This window comes from Stenella coeruleoalba (genome assembly GCF_951394435.1).
Source record: "Stenella coeruleoalba genome assembly, chromosome: 4".
NCBI classification, from domain to species: domain Eukaryota; kingdom Metazoa; phylum Chordata; class Mammalia; order Artiodactyla; family Delphinidae; genus Stenella; species Stenella coeruleoalba.
In genome coordinates, this window is record NC_137149.1 from 61,246,946 (window position 1) to 61,268,688 (window position 21,743).

Consider the following 21,743-nt stretch of genomic DNA (forward strand, 5'->3'; position numbering starts at 1 on the left):
TGAAAAATGTGAATCACAGAAAAAGAAATTAATAATCACACAGCCAGGTCATACTAAGAATTACATCTAAAAATAAGAGCAGCAGGACAGAACTAACTAGCTACCAGTACCATGAAATAAAGAGAGAACATGGTCCTGAGAAGTAAGTCCTGGTAAATTGGCTCTGGTAATTATGGTGATGGGAATGGGGAACCCAAATACGTCTGAGATTGTGGCTCCATCTTCCAGTTCATACAAGCAGCCCAGTTTCCCCTTGGTGGGATGTAGTGGTAGAGAAGACCCCAACAGCTTTCCTCATTTGTTCTGAGAAATAGGTAAGGAATTAAACTAACCTGGACTCTCCTTTTGAAAATCTGGGGCAAAATTAAGATGAAAAACTACTGACAGAAGAATGGAAGGGCAAGATGTATTTGGAATCTTCAACAAGTTATTTTCTGGGATGGCTCTGAATGAAGGTAAAAAAACTTAACTACATCCCTCTGTCTAATGTTGTTTATAGAAAGAGCTAAATTTAAAGGAAGTTTTAATTCCTAAACAAAGGGCAAACAAAGTAGAAACTGTTCCTATAATCAGCTTCCAAAGCTACACATTTATGGAGCAGCAAATATTGGAAACACACCATTTCATGCTCAAGAGATTTATTCCTGCTCTGCACTATCTTTGACTCTGAACATGATGCACAGTGGGTGGTGGACATGGTAACTCAAAATGCACAAAGCAGAGAGAAGGTGATGGTTTTGCTACCTGGTACTAAGGAGTAAAACTTTAAGAGTAAAGCAAAAAATATTAGCAAGTGATAAGCTCTACCCTCTGTTCCACCATCACTGATATCTAGATAAAGACATTTTTCTTTTAAAATAACAATATTTTTCCTTTGCATAATGATAAAGCTATTTCTGTTTGCAGTACAACACTTGGGATCTCCTCTCTACTTCATGATTATTTTTTAAATTTCTGTACAAACTTTATGTGGAGACAACCAGTGGGTTGAAGCAATGTGATGTGACCCAGGCCCCAGACTTTCCTAGGGATTATAGTGTTTGCCTGTTCATGCTTTCTCTCTCTCTCTCTCTCTCTCTCTCTCCCTCTCACTCTGTCTTCTTCCTTCCCTCCTTTTCCATTCCCCTCCTCTCTGAAAACTAAGTGCCCCTTTATAGAGAGGGCATTGCTATTTAACTCTTCTGTGCTTTTATTCTCTCATCTATAAAATAGGACCAGGAATAAACCTAGGTTATTGTGAAAATTAAATAAAACATTCTATAGTAATGGACTTAGCAAAGTATTTGGTGCATGGTAAGTGATCCAAAAAAGGTAGCAATAATAATGATGACAATTATCAAAGAAAAAGTGTACCAGAGAGAGTTAAAGATACAAGGAAGACTTTATTCAGGACCACTGCAATAGGAGAGGCAGACTGAACTCCACTGAACAAAAAGTAGGAGTGATTTTTAAGCATTGAGGTGAGCTAGTAGATTAGTACTGGAGAAGGTTGGGGGAGTAGGTGGTCAATATGATTAGGCCATGGATGTTTGCTAATTGGCCTAAATTAAGCTCCTACCTTGCCACAGAGACTGGGAGATAGGGCTGTATCTCCTTTGATAATTCCATTTGAAAGGGATGTCTCCCAGAGCTCTGAGAAAGTCCTTCCTGGGTTGTAAAACTGGCAAGAGGCTGAGCAAAGAATTACGTCTTAAAGGGGCAGAGAAAGAATTTACAATGAAAAGTTTACTTCAGTAAGTATTCTAGGAAAAGGGAGGTTAGGGGCCTCAAGTCAGGAAGAAGCCTGTTTAAAGTTTAGTTAATTGAGGGGAACAGTAAGGCCATCTTGGTCGTAATATTCAGGATGAAGGTAAAAGTAACCGCAAATGCACATGGATTATGGGGACAATGAATTAACGGTAAAATGGTGTATATTTCATATTCATTTTCTTTTAGATAAACAGCATAATTCAAGTACAATGATACAGAATCCCTAACTACTTGTTGTGAGCATTTGTGGAGTGTTAAATTACATAGGTTGAGAGCCTCCTCAAGAAATCAGATTTCTATTCTTTTTAATTTCTAAATTTTAGAGATTTAATACTAAAGTCACCCACATGGGATATGTATTACGGGAACTGAGAGAGAATGTATAACCCCTTAGTGTCTGATACCTGGATTAAAATATTTGTACATTCATAGAAAAATCCTCTTTATTCACCTCTGAGTTAACATATGAATGCGTTATTAGGATACCTTCAATATTAACCCTGCTTTAGATATCCTCAGGTACCCTGAAAAGAAGATCAAAATAACTACTCATTTGTTTAAAAGGGTTGACAAGATTTGAGTCTGAAAATGTTTCTCCTTTATGCTCTATAAAATTTCCTTTCTTGAATTGTGTTGAAGCTGAAGTTAATTCTGATTATAGGTAGAAAAAGCCAAACATTCTCAGCAACTAGACTAACAGGAATATGTAGATGAATTGAATGTGCTGGCAAAATTAGATGGAAAAATGCAAATACACTGACAATTTAGGTATTTAAGTCAAAGGAATATATGCAAATCACTTAGTTTTCACACTGGAAACTTCTATTAAAATTCCGCTTTTGATTTTGGAAAAATGTTAATTATTTCTTTCATGCTTAAGATATAAATGAGTTTTTCCTGTAATTATATTCATAATAAATTGTTTTAAAATATACTAAACAACAGCACAATAGACAACATTTAGTATTGAGAGTGAGACAGTCTGTGTTCATAAACAACTTCATCTCACGTGACCTCTGACAAATGTCTTAATCTTTCTGGACCTCAGGTTCTCACCTGTGGTGAGAAAAATTGATGCAGGTGGTGTTACATTTTAAAATGATTTTTTAAATTTCAAAGTACCAAACACAGATGCAAGAGGGAAGAGATATGGGGATATATGTATATGTATAACTGATTCACTTTGTTATAAAGCAGAAACTAACACGCCATTGTAAAGCAATTATACTCCAATAAAGATGTTAAAAAAAAAAAGGGACATAGTAAATGAAGAGGATTTTTTCCCCCTTAGGCAATTAGACTTGAGAATTTTTGTATACAATGGGGAAAAGTCACCAGAAGGAGAAGACAGAGATAAAATAAATAGGGAAATAATTAAAGAATTCCTTTGAGATGAAAATTATTTGGAACCAGAACATAAAGGATTAATTTTCAACAAGAGGAAGAAGTCTGATTAATATATATGGGAGGCAAGAATGGAGTGCATGAGGGTAGGTTGTTTGTGTCTGTAATAGGAATTTGAGGTGATTCATTTCTATTTGTAAAATAGAAGGTGAGGTCATCTTCATGAGTAGTCAAAGTTTGCTCTCTTCTTTCCCTCATGATTATTTTCTTTTGTCTAACTCCTTCTAGAAACCAAGTAGTAAAATAAGTAACACGTATTTTAAGGAAAAAAAAAAGTACCAAACACATTTTACTGTGGTCATTAATTATTGTGTTCCATGTGAAACTCACTTGAATTCTAGGTGTATCTCATCTTGATTTTTCTGTGAAACTATCGTAGGTGAAATCTAGGGTCTGTCTACATGGGATTAACTTCAACCCTAATTCAAACCTAGAGGGAACTGAAAGTCCTTCTAAGATTTCTGTGGATGTGTAGTGAACTTACCTTCTCAAGGTTGTCTCTTCCTACTCCTACTTCTGCTTCTGCTTCCCCGTTCCTCACCGAGAATTTATGATGTAAAATTAATCATTCTTCAGTGTTTTCCTAAAACAAAATGACAAAAAGAAAGAAAAATGCACAAAAAAACATTTTTAGTAGATTTTACAGACTATTTTGGAGTCTCACAGTTTAAATAGTATAATAGGCACTCAATTCTTGTCACTTTAGCCCTATTGCCACTGGAGCTTACTGACCTATATGCAAGCATCTAATCGTCTTGCTGCTGTTCCTCTTTCTCTTCTATCTGTACTTTTCTTTCAGGAGACAATAACAATATCAAAAAACAAATATAAAATTCCTATCTCTTTCTATATAGAGAAGCTTAATTTTATTTTTATTGCTTTGGGTCTAGTTGATCCACAAGCCTTTCGGGTCTCACATTGTATCCCAGTGGATTATCCTGATATTTATCAAACAGCACCTGACTTAAAAAAAAAAAAATGCTTGGGTGCTAGTTGCCACAGTTAAAATATCACTTCGCCTTGCTACCCAAGGAAGAGTTGTAATCATTAAAACAATTTTTTGGAAAGTGTTAATAAACTTCTTGTCTTTCTCTACAGAGGATAATGGACTATAGCGCCATTTTAGATAGTTATAGATCAGGAGTTCAGAGCTCTCTCAGTGTCCAGTGTGAGATAGATACATTTTTTGGAGTCAATTCTGAACATGTGTAGGTGGTTAATTTCCATAACACTGTTATATAATTCTAGGTTTTGTAGAGGTCTTTCTTGGGTTAGCTGGAGATCCTATTCAAGATAATAATTTTCTAGTAGTAGTAATTGTGAAATGATTAATTAAGTTATACATAAGACCCATAAGGTCTTATTTCCTCTTCTATTCTCAGAGCCAAGTTCAGTGCCCGGTACCAAGTAAAAATTCAATAAAGTATGTCAAATGATGACAGAAGGAAGAAGCAAAGCAGAAACATAGTGTTTTATCAGTAGTCATAACATCAGTGCACAGTTTGGGGAATTTTGACATCCATCCCTCTATTAATATTGCTTGATATTCATTTTGCAAGTGTTACTTATTATAATTTTGCATCCTCCTAATTACCCCAATCCATTCAATCTCTTTATACTATTCTCTTTCTTTTTTCTTGCTCCCTTTTTTCACCTTCTTGCTTGTGAAGCAAATATTAGAAATGCTGATTCAATGTCCTAGAAGAATAAAACCAGATGAATCTTATGAAAGTCTCTATTAAACATGTGACTCACTGTTCAGTCCCAATAAACATAGACATTAATGAAGGCATTTGTTGGTATGAAAATGTGCAGGAGGAATAGGAAGCACTGCTGTGTGAAAGGGTATGAGCTGGCCTGTGAATCCACCTCACTCTGCCTATTCTCTGTAATAGCTTAATACTGCAGACTCAGCAGGAAAGTATGCCAATTCTAATAGGTTTTCATTAAAATTTTTAGCTAACATAGTCAATATGTTTATTTTGATAGATTCATAGTGAAAACAACACAGGCAGAGAAATTAAGAATCAATATTTTCAGGTCAAGGGAAAAATGATCCATGGTACAAGAACATCTAATAGCTCATCATTCTGATTTTCAACAGCATGAACACATACAATGTAATTCCCCCAAAAATGAAATGGATTATTTTGCAAAGAAACCATACATTTGAAGGAGGAAGTATGCATTTTGGTTTCTATGGTAATGATCTTCACAGATTGTTTTTTGTGATGTTTTTCTCTGGTCCAACAATTCTACTGATGATCAGAGATCATTCTTCTCTTCAGAAGAACACTGTCAAAGTGATCAAGACTGTGTCAGGATCTTTTCTGTAGTTATGGATCCTGGATTAGAGATGTCTATATGGAATTTGTGTTTGCTACTAAAGGAGAAAAGAAAGAAGTTATTTCTTGGTAATGGTGGGTGATTGGTGGGAAAAAGAGAGTTGTTATATTGGACAACTGAGAGGTGGGTTGCAAAAGAGTATAGCAAAGCATCCTATGATTTTTTTATGAACTATATATGCTCCCTGGTTATCTGGCTTGTCGCTCAGCAGTGACCCATCCCCTGGTGTCCAGGGCCACTAAAAGAAATTGGGCCGAAAGAGAAGGTACTTGAGAACATTAGAGCTGTAATGTAAATATATTTCTTTTGCAGTCCCTTGTACAAATATAAATCAGAACCCTAAATAGCAAATTGAAGAATGAAAAATTGTGCCTAGATAATTAAGCTTTTTGCAGCTGCTATCTGAATTTGTAGCAAATAACATCTACTAACACCTCAATTTCTATGGGTGAGACTGAATCTATACAAATATATATTGTTTTCCTAACACTTTTATTTTCTAAAATATAGTTAATAAGACTGGCCTTATGAATTTCATTTAGATTCTGATAGGAGTAACTATCTGGAGTTTTATTTAAAAGAGTTTCTTAAATATGTCAAGATGAAGATTTCTAAAACTAAATAGTAAAAATCCAAGTAATAATAATTCATATTTTTAGCTAATTGCTTTGTAAAATGGAATTAAATAAATTATTATATGGCTAATTAATTATTCTCTATAATAACTGAGATGTAGCATATTGTATTATACTTGTTAAGAAATGAAAGACAGTTTCACACGTGCATACCTAGGCACACTGCATAGTCTTCTATGCCTCAGTTACCTCAACTATAAAATTGAAATTAATAGTAGCACTCATTTTAGTGTCTTTGAGAAGAAAAATCTAATAAATAGCACCTCCTTTACCTACCTAGGTTCTATACCAATTGAGAAATGAAATGAAAAATTCAGAAAAAACCCAAATACCATAGTCTCAGTAAGAAGAATTGGTTAAGGTTAATAGCCTAAAATGGAATTGTTCCTGCCTATCAACCCAGGCTAGATCTTGGAACAGGGCATCAGAGAGAAAATTAAGCCTGCAGAACAGTCTCACTTACAGAAATTGTTTCCTCCTACAGATTAAAACAGAGGCAAAACAGCAGAAATCAAATCCCCCATTAAGGAATTTGAAAGACAAGCTCCACACATTTGAGTACATGGATTAGTGGCTGTAGCCTAATGACCAGGTAATGAACTCTACTTTCATGGGAAAGAATGAGGGAGTCAAGAGGTAGAAATATTTAATAAAAATCACTCCTCATGGAAGTTTCCCACTAGCATTCTCTACTTTTTATTTTCTTAGCACATTGGGACTAACCTTTCAGATTATGCTTTTGTAGGAGTATGCCTAGTCCCTTGGGGAGATTCCTACCTTCTTGAGGTCACTCCCTCAATTCCAACCACCATTCTATGGATATTCTCCTAGGACTGCTTATGAGCCATATAGATTTTTCCCCCAGACACTATGGGGAGATACCAGAATGGAATGGATCAGAACATAGCATTACTCAAATCTGCTCACATCCCAAATCTTGTCAAAACTATATTTTCCATGTGCAAGGAGATTAAATAAAAACATTAATGAATAATAAATTAGATGAAGAATTACATTGATGAATAATAAATTGCACGAAGATTCTCCAACTATAAAATTCCAACAGCACGGAGAAACCCCAAATTTAAATACAAATCTCACACTGTGATCAAATGCTCAAGCTGAAGTTAAGTCCAAAAATTAAATGCCTAGATTTTGACTGAATTTTCCCAGAAAGCACAGATTTCAAGTCACCCATCTCATGGTTAGAACATGTGTTGTACTTTTTGGTTTAGAGAAGATGATTGCTATGTGCTGAGACCCAATAGGTATTTACAGCTCCATGTCTGCAGTAAAACTCATTCTCTGGGAGTTGTCTGGGACCTGTGACTGGCAGGGTCTCTTAGGCTTTGAATAATTTGGGTAAGAGCAATTTGGGAATGTTCTTTACAACTCTCCTTTCCCAGCTAGTTAAAAGTAACTGAGGGCAGACACAAGGAGCCAAAAAAAAAAAAAAAAAAAAAAGTATCAGAAATGCAGGGCCAAGCAGGACTGCCTCTTTCTTTCCTTAGGCTGTGGTCCTGCGTAGCCCTGTCCCACACAGTCAGCTAATACTTATCGTTGAAATAACACTGCGTTAAGAATCATATAGTGGTCAAAATTAAATGTGTAGGTCTATAAATTTTGAGTTGTTTGTTTCTAACATGTTGAGAATGATGCACCATAGGCATTTTAGAAATCTTTTTTTAAAGTAAGGTTACCTGCTTTTTAGAATTTGGACTTGGGGGGTTTCTATCTTTAAATTTCTAATTTGTTTTCAATTGCTTTTGTCTGTTCCATTAATTATTTTAAAATGCTGGAAATATTAAATATTAAAATAGGATAAGATTACTTGTATAAATGCTAAAAGAAATTCCTGTAAAACCTTTGTAAATATCTAAAATTAAATAGCATATTTTTGACTTTTAATGATGTTCATAATATATAGCTAAATGAGAAAAGCAGGTAAGTTTATAATGTTCACCTTTACCTCTCTAAAAAAAATCACATGTAGATTCATGCATCCTGTTTATGCTAAGACCTGACAAATGTCAGATATAAATAGAAATATATATAGAAGCATATATCCCGAACTATTAATAATGACTGGTTGGGTAAATAGGATCATGTGTGTACATATTTTTCTCCTGATTTTTCAGTAATCATTTTATTATAAGATAAATAATAAAAAAGAAAATATAAAAATAAATAAAAATTATTTAACTATTTGCAGTTTTAAAGATATTTTCTTACCTAATTGGTTTATAATTTCAAATTTATTAGACTATTATGACTACTCCATTTGTTTTTGAAATCATTTCATGACTTTTATAATCACTTAGTACTACAGAAAAGGCATAATATGATAGACTATCTGTCACTTTGAGATGAAAAGTATATATACTATGTATAGACATAAATATATGTGTGTGTATATATTTTTAAGAAATTAATTATAAATTATAAATTTATAAATTTATATTATAATTTATAAATTATAAATTATAAAGCAAAAAATTGAGGAAAAGAACTCCCTAAAAAACCTTCCTTAAAGGTATGTGAAGTTGCCATAGTATATCTCAATTTCATGATATACCAATATGATCAATACTATCAAATAATCAGTCTCTAAGGATCATTTTGGATAATTTGATTGCTTCAAGAAATTTGTACCCAGTCATCTACAACTACTACACCTTTTAGAATGTGAGGGGAAAAGGAAAGTTTGGGACATTGCATGAGATTCTTAAGCCCTCTGGATCATTCTGGACCATGTTTATGCCAAATCACCCTTGTTTGATATGTGCTGTCATTGTCTGAGCTGACTCCTGTGGCCTGTGTGTGTGTTTCGATGAGTAGCAAGAGACGTTTTACAGCAATCCAGTCACCTTCCTTCACCTCATTCTACCTCATGCTTCTCACCTGTTTGTGAAAATGACCAGCTGCATTTGGATAAACTCTGAAACTAAAGTTATCAAGGGTTAGCAAAGGGTGGAGCAGGCAATTGTTGAGGAAGGAGCAGACTGAAGTGCATGGCCCAGCGTGGCCATTGACCTATAGTGGCCCAAGGACTGTGGTCCCTCCTGGCTTTTCTGCTGATCAGACCACTCAGACTTCACATCTTTACTTTTTTCTTTTCTTTTTAGGATTAGCCTATATAATCTGGCCTGGAATTCTTTTTTTTTTTTTAATGTTGAGAATTTTCTATTCTATTTAATCTTCTTGTAGACTTTAGATGCCTAACTCAGAATATCTTTCTCTACATGAAATAAAGTTATTAGTTCTTCCAGGCCCAGGGTATAAGATCTTGGTATCTTAAAATCTTGCAAAAAAAAACCAAACAAAAACAGTAAAGCCAGTCAAAATTCAATCTTGGACATTATACCCATTAATCCTTTCATTTAGTAAAAATATAGCACCTACTCTATCCTGCCTTTTCTGGGTGCTGTGGATAAAACAGGAAAAAACACAGACAAGTTCTCTGCCTTCACGAAGGTTACAGCTGAGTGGGATACACTGACAATTTGTAAACAAGTGACTGTAAAATGGGGTTTCATGTGATGATAAATGCCATAAAGAAAAACAATGCAGGAAAAGTGGGTATAGATTGAAGGATGATCAGGGAAGGTCCCCCAGGAGAGGACATGAATAAGAAGGGAGAGAGAGACAAGAAAAGGACTATAGAAAGAAATTTCCTGCTTAAGGGAAATAGCAAGTCCAGAGGCCCTGAGGCAGGAAAGTATTCAGCATGTCTGCGCATCTGAAAAGCAAGAAGATGGATGGAGAGGAGTAAAGAAGGGCTGAGCGGTAGGAAATGAAGACAGAGATATCCTCGGAGACCAAATCTATGGGGCTTTGTAGGCCATGGGAAGGATTTTGGATTTTTAACTGAGTGTGATAGGATGATATTGATGAAGGGGTTTTGAGCTTGGCCATGACTTAACCTGATCTATGTATTTAAAAATGGAACTCTGGCTGCAGGTGGAAACTATTGCGTGCAGGCAAGCATGTAGGCAGGAGACCACAGGAGGCCAGACAAGAGATGAAAATGGCTTGGGCCAGAGTGCTAGCGTGAAGGGGTTATATGGATGTGATCTGAGACAGAAAGGGGGAAATGAAGTCTGACTCTGGAAGTTTTGGCCTTTCGAAAAGGGTGAATGTTTGTGTCATTTACAAAGATGGGAACAATAGAGTAGCTGGCTTACAGGGCTGTTAATGAAGTAACAAATAGAAAAGCTACTCATAATAAGATTGGTATATATTTAGGATAAGGCAACTGAAATTCAACACTGATCTCTTTTTTAATCCTCCATAAACCTATTATCTACACTATTGACAAGTGAAAAGCTCTGGCATATGACTCATTTATTTGTGAATTCGTTTCTTCCACACACACAGATGGTGTTTGCAGAGACTGGAATAGGGGATGGCCTATTGGAGAGGTAGGGGTCCTCAGAGTCACATGCGACTGTCTCACCTATGGCAGAGAACATGCACTTGCTTGTATTTACACCCCTGCAAGTCAAAGCCAAATCACAAGGCTTTCACTGTCCTTTTCTCTGGTCTAACATTTAATATATTTTTGTTGCCTTTTTCTTTTCTTCTCCTCTACATAGCTTTGTGTATCTGTTGTCATAGCAACAAGATAGTCTTTGCTTAGGAGAAATAGTTTGGACTAAACTGAATTATAAATCAACACCATCAGTAATATGGCTCTTTTTACATTGTTTTTATGAACCCAAGTAATACTGAGGAGTCAAGCTTTTATTGAGGTTTAGAGACATAGGACCTATTTTGTCTAACGCAGAAATCAGCAAACTTTTATGTAAAGGACCAGATGATAATCATTTTAGGCTTTGAGGGCCATACAGTCTCTATCTCAGCTATTCACTTCGGCCTTGTCACATGATACAGCCACAGACAATCCGTGAACAAATGGATGTGGCTGTATCCCAATAAATCTTTATTTATAAAAACAGGTAGCAGGCTGGATTTGGCAGATGGACCATAGACTGCCAACCCCTGATCAAATGGGTTCCTTCCTCTCACTTTCTAAGATAGTGTTCAAAGTATGTTCACTGTGTCATCCATAGCAGAATTCCTGGGTCCTACCTCAGTGCTACTGAATTGGAATTTCTGTGGTTATGAATTTGCAACAGGCTCCCCGACTGGTACCCACTCAAGTGTGAGATCAAAAGCTGAGGTGTAGCAAACTTCCATAAAAGCGTCCCTAAATAGAGTGGAATATAAATTACCACAAAGCTTTCCACATTCTGAAATCAATATCCATCTACTATAAGTGAGGTAATATATGAGCAGCCTGAAGAGTATTTAAGAAAAGAAGGAAGAAATTTGCCAACATTTGAAAGTCAGGAAGATTTCACTTGAAAATATGGATTTCCAGCTCCTCTTATAAATCATAGCATCTGGCTAAACTGAGCCCAAATTCTCGTGTAGCAAAAGTCTGCTGGAGTGGAGTCTTGAGCACTAGCTTCAGAGAGAAGCACATATGCTCAGATTTAGACCACACTCCCCACCACTCCCTACCATCTCTTATATTGTCTCACTTTATCCATTTCAGTCATAGGTCTGCCTTCTGTGGTCATTTCATTTTACAACTGATTTAATAAATGCAGTCTCAGTAATTATTAATGATGGATTATCATTGACTAATTTATCCATCTTTTATACCAGAACATGAGGGCATATGCTGTTAGCTATACAATGCAAATTTTTAAGCTGCTCATTTCAACAGAACACCTCTAGAATGCAAAAGATAAATCCATTTTTATATTTACTGTTGTGTTACCTATAACTCTTCTCTCTCTGTGAAGAATGACAGAGGGGAAACTGAACAACAAATGGCGAGTCAAATGCATGGTTTTTATCAACAGTTGAAATGTGTCAATGAGACAAAAAGGATCAAGCAGCAATCTTGGTTTAATAAGTTAAAGTCTGTTCCAGCACCACATATTGAAACACCGGCTGCTCCCACGTGTTTCTAATGGGGACACTGAGATAAAGCCTGGAAGAGGGGATGAAGACAGTGTGATGGGAAAAATAAGCACCTCTGACTTGCCAGAGCAAATGCTGCTTTTCACCTTTTGTACTTGCTGACAGGACCTTAAAGTCTAACTCTTACTGGTTGACATTTCCTTTTATTCTGTGCTCTCTCACTTTCTCCACTATCTACTCTGAAGCCCCTGGTGGGAGGTGGTAGGAAGGTAGAGAGGAAAGAGGAGAGATCATGTAAAGATAGAGTACATTTCTAAGAAAGGTGTTTCTACCAGAGATTTAGTGTTAAAAAGGAAAAAAAAATTGCTTGGAAAAGGTTTATTGTTATCTTTTTGTTATGAGGAAAGGCAATTATGTTCACTCACAATCATCCTAATTTTTAAATGTACCACTAATACCAGGAAAGCATAACAAATGATTATGATGTCAGATACTAGATTTCGTGTCAGAAAAATATAGGCGTGAGTGCCAGCTACATATAACTTCCAAACTATAAGTAGCTACTTCATTTTTCTAAGTGTTAATTTCCTCATCTGCAAAATGGAAAGAAGAATACTTTCCACCTCATAAAAGTATTATGAGGATTAAATCCATGTGAAGGACTTAACAATGGGCCGGGCATTTAGTAAACAAATGATATCTCTCCCTAATTATTATTTTTATATGTAAAATGTGGATAATAATGAAATCTAGCTCATCAGGTTACTATGGGGATTTAATCAGACCATATCCTGGGCTTCCCTGGTGGCGCAGTGGTTGAGAGTCCACCTGCCGATGCAGGGGACACGGGTTCGTGCCGCGGAGCGGCTGGGCCTGTGAGCCATGGCCGCTGAGCCTGCGCATCCGGAGCCTGTGCTCCACAATGGGAGGGGCCACAGCAGTTAGAGGCCCGCGTAGCAAAAAAAAAAAAAAAAAATCAGACCATATCCATGGAACACTTATTCCAGCACCTTACACAAGGAGAATCCTTGATATATGCCACTTGTTGTTATTAAAAAATTATTAATATAACAATTATTGTGCATAATAATAGAATAATTTGGAAAAAAGAAATTCAGTTTGTAAGAGATTGCTAATGGTTATCTAATTTTTCAAACCACAATCCAAATTATGCCGTATAAGAATCATCCTAAGGGGAGCCGTCAAGATGGTGGAGGAGTAACACATGGAGATCACCTTCCTCCCCACAAATACATCAGAAATACATCTACATGTGGAACAGCTCCTACAGAACACCTACTGAACGCAGGCAGAACACCTCAGACCTCCCAAAAGGCAAGAAACTCCCCACGTACCTGGGTAGGGCAAAAGAGAAAAGAATAAACAGAGACAAAAGAATACGGACAGGACATGCACCTCTGGGAAGGAGCTGTGAAGGAGAAAACGTTTCCACTAGGAAAAACTAGGAAGTCCCTTCGCGGTCGGAGATGGGGGGTGGCGGAGGGGGGAAACTTTGGAGCCGCAGAGGAGAGCACAGCAACAGGGTTGTGGAGGTCAAAGCGGAGAGATTCCCGCACAGAGGATCCGTGCCGACCAGCACTCACCAGCCAAGAGGCTTGTCTGCTCACCCGCCGGGGCGGGCGGGGCTGGGAGCTGAGTCTGGGGCTTAGGTCGGACCCCAGGGAGAGGACTGGAGTTGGCAGCGTGAACACAGCCTGAAGGGGGCTAGTGCGCCACGGCTAGCCGGGAGGGAGTCTGGGAATAAGTCTGGACCTGCCGAAGAGGCAAGAGACAATTGTTTCCTGGTGCGCGAGGACAGGGGATTCAGAGCACTGCCTAAACGAGCTCCACAGACGGGTGCGACCCGCGGCTATCAGCGCGGACCCCGGAGACGGGCATGAGACGCTAAGGCTGCTGCTGCCACCACCAAGAATCCTGTGTGCGAGCACAGGTCACTATCCACACCTCCTCTCCCAGGAGCCTGTGCAGCCTGCCACTGCCAGGGTCCCGTGATCCAGGGACAACTTCCCCAAGAGAACACACGGCGCGCCTCAGGCTGGTGCAACGTCACGCCAGCCTCTGCCGGAGCAGGCTCGCCCCACACTCAGTGCCCCTCCCTCCCCCAGCCTGAGTGAGCCAGAACCCCCTGAATCAGCTGCTCCTTTAACCCCGTCCTGTCTGAGCAAAGAACAGACTTTCTCAGGTGACCTACACGCAGACGCAGGGCCGAACCCAAAGCTGAACCCCACGACCTGTGCGAACAAAGAAGAGAAAGGGAAATCTCTCCCAGCAGCCTCAGGAGCAGCAGAATAAATCTCTACAATCAATTTGATGTACCCTGCATCTGTGGAATACTGGAATACACAACGAATCATCCCAAAATTGAGGCAGTGGACTTCGGGAGCAACTGTAGACTTGGGGTTTACGTTCTGCATCTAATATTTTTCTGGTTTACCTTTATCTTACTTTAGCATTTAAAGTTTATTTTCCTTCATAGATTTGCTTATTGATTTGGTTGCTCTCTTCCTTTTTTTACATATATATATTTTTTTTCCTTTTTCTGTTTTTCTGAGTGTATATGTGTATGTTTCTTTGTGTGATTTTTGTCTGTATAGCTTTGCTTTTACCATTTGTCCTAGGGTTCTGTCTGTCCGTTTTTTTTTTTTTTGTTTTCTTTTTTTAGTATAGTTTTCAGCACTTGTTAAAATGGGTGGATTTGTTTTTTGAATTGGTTGCTCTCTTCTTCCTATCCTTTTTTAATACTTTTTTTTCATTTTTAATATTTTTTTTATTTTAATAACTTTATTTAATTTTTCTTTCTTCTTTCTTTTTTTCGCTCTTTTCTTCTGAGCTGTGTGGCTGTTAGGGTCTTGGTGCTCCAGCCAAGTATTAGGCCTGTGCCTCTGAAATGGGAGAGCCAAGTTCAGACACTGGTCCACCAGAGACCTCCCGGTGTCACGTAATATCAAACAGCAAAAGCTCTCCCAGAGATCACCATCTCAACGCCAAGAACCACCTCCACTCAATTACCAGCAAGCTACAGTGCTGGACACCCTATGAGAAACAACTAGCAAAACAAGAACACAATCCCACCCATTAGCAAAGAGGCTGCCTAAAATCATAATAAGGTCACAGAAACCCCAAAACACACCACCAGATGAGGTCCTGCCCATCAGAAAGACAAGATCCAGCCTCATCCACCAGAACACAGGCACTAGTCCCCTCCACCAGGAAACCTTCACAACCCAGTGAACCAACCTCAGCCACTGGGGGCAGACACCAAAAACAACAGGAACTACGACCCTGCAGCCTGCGAAAAGGAGACCCCAAACACAGTAAGTTAAGCAAAATGAGAAGACAGAGAAACACACAGCAGATGAAGGAGCAAGGTAAAAACCCACCAGACCAAACAAAGAAGCAGAAATAGGTAGTCTACCTGAAAAGGAATTCAGAGTAATGATAGTAAAGATGATCCAAAGTCTTGGAAATAGAATGGAGAAAATACAAGAAACGTTTAACAAGGACCTAGAAGAACTAAAGGGCAAACAAACAATGATGAACAACACAATAAATGAAATTAAAAGTTCTCTAGGAGGAATCAATAGCAGAATAACTGAGGCAGAAGAACGGATAAGTGACCTGGAAGATAAAATAGTGGAAATAACTACCACAGAGCAGAATAAAGAAAAAAGAATGAAAAGAATTGAAGACAGTCTTAGAAACCTCTGGGACAACATTCAACACAACAACATTCAAATTATAGGGGTCTCAGAAGAAGAAGAGAAAAAGAAAGGGACTGAGAAAATATTTCAAGACATTATAGTTGTAAACTTCTCTAATATGGGAAAGGAAATAGTCAATCAAGTCCAGGAAGTGCAGAGAGTCCATGCAGGATAAATCCAAGGAGAAACACGCCAAGACACATATTAATCAAACTATCAAAAATTAAACAGAAAGAAAAAATATTAAAAGCAGCAAGGGAAAAACAACAAATAACACACAAGGGAATCCCCATAAGGTTAACAGCTGATCTTTCAGCAGAAACTCTACAAGCCAGAAGGGAGTGGCAGGACATATTTAAAGTGATGAAAGGGAAAAATCTATAACCAAGATTACTATACCCAGCAAGGATCTCATTCAGATTCGATTGAGAAATTAAAAATTTTACAGGCAAGCAAAAGTTAAGAGAATTCAGCACCACCAAACCAGCTTTACAACAAATGCTAAAGGAAATTCTCTAGGCAGGAAACACAAGAGAAGGTGAAGACCTACAATAACAAACCCAAAATAATTAAGAAAATGGTAATAGGAACATACATATCAATAGTTACCTTAAATATAAATGGATTAAATGCTCCACCAAATGACATAGACTGATTGAATGGATACAAAAACGAGACCCATATATACGCTGTCTACAAAGGGCCCACTTCACACCTAGTGACACATACAGACTGAAAATGAGGGGAGGATGGAAAAAGATATTCCATGCAAATGGAAATGAAATGAAAGCTGGAATAGCAATTCTCATATAAGAGAAAATAGACTTTAAAATAAAGACTATTACAAGAGACAAAGAAGGGCATGACATAATGATCAACAGATCAACCCAAGAAGAAGATGTAACAATTGTAAACATTTATGAACCCAACATAGGAGCACCTCAATACATAAAGCAAATGCTAACAGCCATAAAAGGGGAAATCGACAGTAACACAATCATAGTAGGGGATATTAACACCCCACTTTCACCAATGGACACATCATCCAAAATGAAAATAAATAAGGAAACACAAACTTTAAATGATACATTAAACAACATGGACTTAATACATATTTATAGGATATTCCATCCAATAACAACAGAATACACTTTCTTCTCAAGTGCTCATGGAACATTCTCCAGGAGAGATCATATCTTGGGTCACAAATCAAGGCTTGGTAAATTTAAGAAAATTAAAATCGTATCAAGTATCCTTTCAAAAACAATGCTATGAGACTAGATATCAATTACAGGAAAAAATCTGTAAAAAATACAAACACATGGAGGCTAAACAATACACCACTAAATAACCAAGAGATAACTGAAGAAATCAAAGAGGATATCAAAAAAATGCCTAGAAACAAATGACAGTGAAAACACGATGACTCAAAACCTATGGGATGCAGCAAAAGCAGTTCTAAGAGGGAAGTTTATAGCAATACAATCCTACATCAAGAAACAAGAAACATCTCAAATAAAAAACCTAAGCTTACACCTAAAGCAATTAGAAAAAGAAGATCAAAAAACCCCCAAAGTTAGCAGAACAAAAGTAATCATGAAGATCAGATCAGAAATAGATGAAAAAGAAATGAAGGAAACAATAGCAAAGATCAATAAAATTAAAAGCTGGTTCTCTGAGAAGATAAACAAAGTTGATAAGCCATTAGCCAGAGTCATCCAGAAAAAAGGGAGAAGACTCAAAATCAATAAAATTAGAAATGAAAAAGGAGAAGTAACAACTGACACTGCAGAAATACAAAGGATCATGAGAGATTACTAAAAGCAACTATATGCCAATAGAACGGACAACCTGGAAGAAATGGACAAATTCTTAGAAAAGCACAACCTTCTGAGACTGAACCAGGAAGAAATAGAAAATATAAACAGACCAATCACAAGCACTGAAATTGAGACTGTGATAAAAAATCTTCCAACAAACAAAAGCCCAGGACCAGATGGCTTCACAGGTGAGTTCTATCAAACATTTAGAGAAGAGTTACCACCTATCCTTCTCAAACTCTTCCAAAACACAGCAGAGGGAGGAACACTCCCAAACTCATTCTATGAGGCTACCATCACCCTGATACCAAAACCAGACAAAGATGTCACCAAGAAAGAAAATGACAGGCCAATATCACTGATAACATAGATGCAAGAATCCTCAACAAAATACTAGCAAACGGAATCCAACAGCACATTAAAAGGATCATACACAATGATCAACTGGGGTTTATCCCAGGAATGCAAGGATTCTTCAATATACACAAATAAACCAATGTGATACACCATAATAACAAATTGAAGGAGAAAAAATACATATGATCATATCAATAGATGCAGAAAAAGCTTTTGGCAAAATTCAACACCAATTTATGATAAAAACCCTCCAGAAAGTAGGCGTAGAGGGAACTTACCTCAACATAATAAAGGTCATATATGACAAACCCACAGCCAACTTTGTTCTCAATGGTGAAAAACTGAAACCATTTCCTCTAAGATCAAGAACAAGACAAAGTTTTCCACTCTCAACACTATTATTCTACATAGTTTTGGAAGTTTTAGCCACAGCAATCAGAGAAGAATAAGAAATAAAAGGAATCCAAATCGGAAAAGAAGAAGTAAATCCCTCACTGTTTGCAGATGACCTGATACTATACACAGAGAATCCTAAAGATGCTACCAGAAAACTACTAGAGCTAATCAACGAATTTGGTAAAGTAGGAGGATACAAAACTAATGCACAGAAATCTCTTGCATTCCTATACACTAATGATGAAAAATCTGAAAGAGAAATTAAGGAAACACTCCCATTTACCATTGCAACAAAAAGAATCAAATACCTAGGGAGAAACCGACCTAAGGAGACAAAAGACCTGTATGCAGAAAACGATAAGACACTGATGAAAGAAACTAGAGATGATACAAACAGATGGAGATGTATACCATGTTATTGGATTGGAAGAATCAATATTGGGAAAATGACTACACTACCCAAAGCAATCTACAGATTCAATGCAATCCCTATCAAACTACCAATGGCATTTTTCACAGGACTAGAACAAAATATTTCACAATTTGTATGGAAACACAAAGACCCTGAATAGCCAAAGCAATCTTCAGAATGAAAAATGGAGCTGGAGGAATCAGGCTCCCAGACTTCAGACTATACTACAGAGCTACAGTAATCAAGACAGTATGGTACTGGCACAAAACAGAAATATAGATCAATGGAACAGGATAGAAAGCCCAGATGCCTTTCATGCACATATGGTCACCTTGGATAAAGGAGGCAAGAATATACAATGGAGAAAAGACAGCCTCTTCAATAAGTGGTGCTGGGAAAACTGGACAGCTACAATGTAAAAGAATGAAATTAGAACACTCCCTAACACCATACACAAAAATAAACTCAAAATGGATTAAAGACCTAAATGTAAGGCCAGACACTATAAACTGTTAGAGGAACACGTAGGCAGAACACTCTATGACATAAATCACAGCAAGGTCCTTTTTGACCCACGTCCTAGAGAAATGGAAATAAAGACAAAAATAAACAAATGGGACCTAATGAAACTTCAAAGCTTTTGCACAGCAAAGGAAACCATAAACAAGATGAAAAGGCAACCCTCAGAATGGGAGAAAATATTTGCAAATGAAGCAACTGACAAAGGACTAATCTCCAAAATTTACAAGCAGCTCATGCAGCTCAATATCAAAAAAACAAGCAACCCAATCCAAAAATGGGCAGAAGACCTAAATAGACATTTCTCCAAAAAGATATACAGATAGCCAATGAACACATGAAAGGATGTTCAACATCACTAATCATTAGAGAAATGCAAATCAAAACTACAGTGGAGGTATCACCTCACACCAGTCAGAATGGCCATCATCAAAAAATCTAATTACAATAAATGCTGGAGAAGGTGTGGAGAAAATGGAACCCTCCTGCACTGTTGGTGGGAATGTAAATTGATTCAGCCACTATGGAGGACAGTATGGAGGTTCCTTAAAAAACTAAAAGTAGAACTACCATACAACCCAGCAATCCCACTACTGGGCATATACCCTGAGAAAACCATAATTCAAAAAGAGTCATGTATCTCAATGTTCATCGCAGTTCTATTTACAATAGCCAGGACATGGAAGCAACCTAAGTGTCCATTGACAGATGAATGGATAAAGAAGATGTGGCACATATATACAATGGAATATTACTCAGCCATAAAAATAAACGAAATTGAGTTATCTGTAGTGAGGTGGATGGACCTAGAGTCTGTCCTACAGAGTGAAGTAAGTTAGAAAGAGAAAAACAAATACCATATCCTAACACATATGTATGGAATATAAAAAAAAAAAAGTGGTTCTGAAGAACCTAGGGGCAAGACAGGAATAAAAATGCAGACATAGCAAATGGACTTTAGGGCACGGGGAGGGGGAAGGGTAAGCTGGGACAAAGAGAGAGTGGCATGGACTTATATACACTACCAAATATAAAATAGATAGCTAGTAGGAAGCAGCTGCATAGCACAGGGAGATCAGCTAGGTGCTTTGTGACCACCTAGAGGGGTGGGATAGGGAGGGCGGGAGGGAGACACAAGATGGAGGAGATATGGGTATATATGTCTATGTATAACTGATTCACTTTGTTATAAAGCAGAACCTTACACACCATTGTAAAGCAATTATACTCCAGTCAAGTTGTTAAAAAAAAAGACAACTTTTTTGTCATTTACAATAGCAAGAAAACTATCAATATCCTAATAATACAATAATAAATGTAATAAAAATGTGCAAGAGTGCTATATTAAAAGCTCCAAATCACTATGCAGATAATTTTTAATAATATCTAAATAAATGAAAAGATACATCATAAAAAAGGAATCATCCTATACATGAAATTGTCCTAGTTTTCTTGGCAGGACATCAGCTTTGGAGTCTGGTCCCCACTCCTCTAGTCACTAGTTGGGTGATGTCAGGTTTGCCATCTCTGAGCTTGAGTGTGTTATCTCTGAACCATAATCCCCACCTGATTTAGGATAAAAGCAATTCAAACAATTTCTGTGAAGATTCAGTGAAATGAGTATGTCCTTGATATGAAGGCTTGGGTTTCCAGTGCTGCTATAGTTTCTGCAAGCTCTCCAGTACAGGTTTGATTTACACTTGCTCTTGTTCACATTTGCACACATTTTTAAGTTGTTAGGAGAGACTCTGCATAGACTACTCCTATCATCTAACACAGTGGTTCTCCCTGGTACCAACCTTCCTCCAAGAAGATATTGGTAATGTCTCGGGACACTTCTTATTGTCTTGACTGGGTTGGGGTGGTGGCAAGGAGAAAGTGTTCTGCTGGCATTTAGTAGCTAGAGGCCAGGAATGCTCTTACACATTCTACAAATGTACAGGGCAGCACACTACAGCAAAGAATGTCAAATAGTTTGGCCAAAATGTCAATAGTAAAGAAGCTAAGAAAGTTGATCCAGTACAATGACTTCTTCACTTCCTTAGACTTTACTGAGTTGAGAAGTTTAAAGTAGACAGACAATTCCAAAACTGGTCTTAGAAACTGTCAACCTCAAAAAATAAAATAGAACTATCATGTGATCTCATCAATTCCACTTTTGGAAATATATCCAAAGGAAACAAAAACTCTACGTCAAAGGAATTTGTGCACCCCCATGTTCTTAGCAGGATTATTCACAATAGGCAAGACATGGAAACCACCTAAGTGCCCTTCGATGGTTGAATAGATAAAGAAAATGTGGTGTATATATAGACAGTGGAATATTACTCAACCTTAAAAAAGAAGGAAATCCTGCCATTTATGACAACATGGATAAACCTTGGGGGCATAATGCTAAATGAAATAAGTCAGAGAAAGACAAATACTGTATGACTGGTTATATGTGAAA

General features: G+C 37.3%; 1 long non-coding RNA gene across 2 annotated transcripts in view; it reads right to left on the bottom strand.

Annotated features, from left to right (window-relative positions):
• The window catches only part of LOC307186006, a 424,126-nt gene that overhangs the window by 217,339 nt on the left and 185,044 nt on the right, over positions 1-21,743 (bottom strand). For both annotated transcript variants that reach the window (XR_013828233.1, XR_013828234.1), the window contains exon 5: positions 3,638-3,736. This is a non-coding gene — a long non-coding RNA (uncharacterized lncRNA). The remainder of the gene's footprint in view (positions 1-3,637; positions 3,737-21,743) is intronic.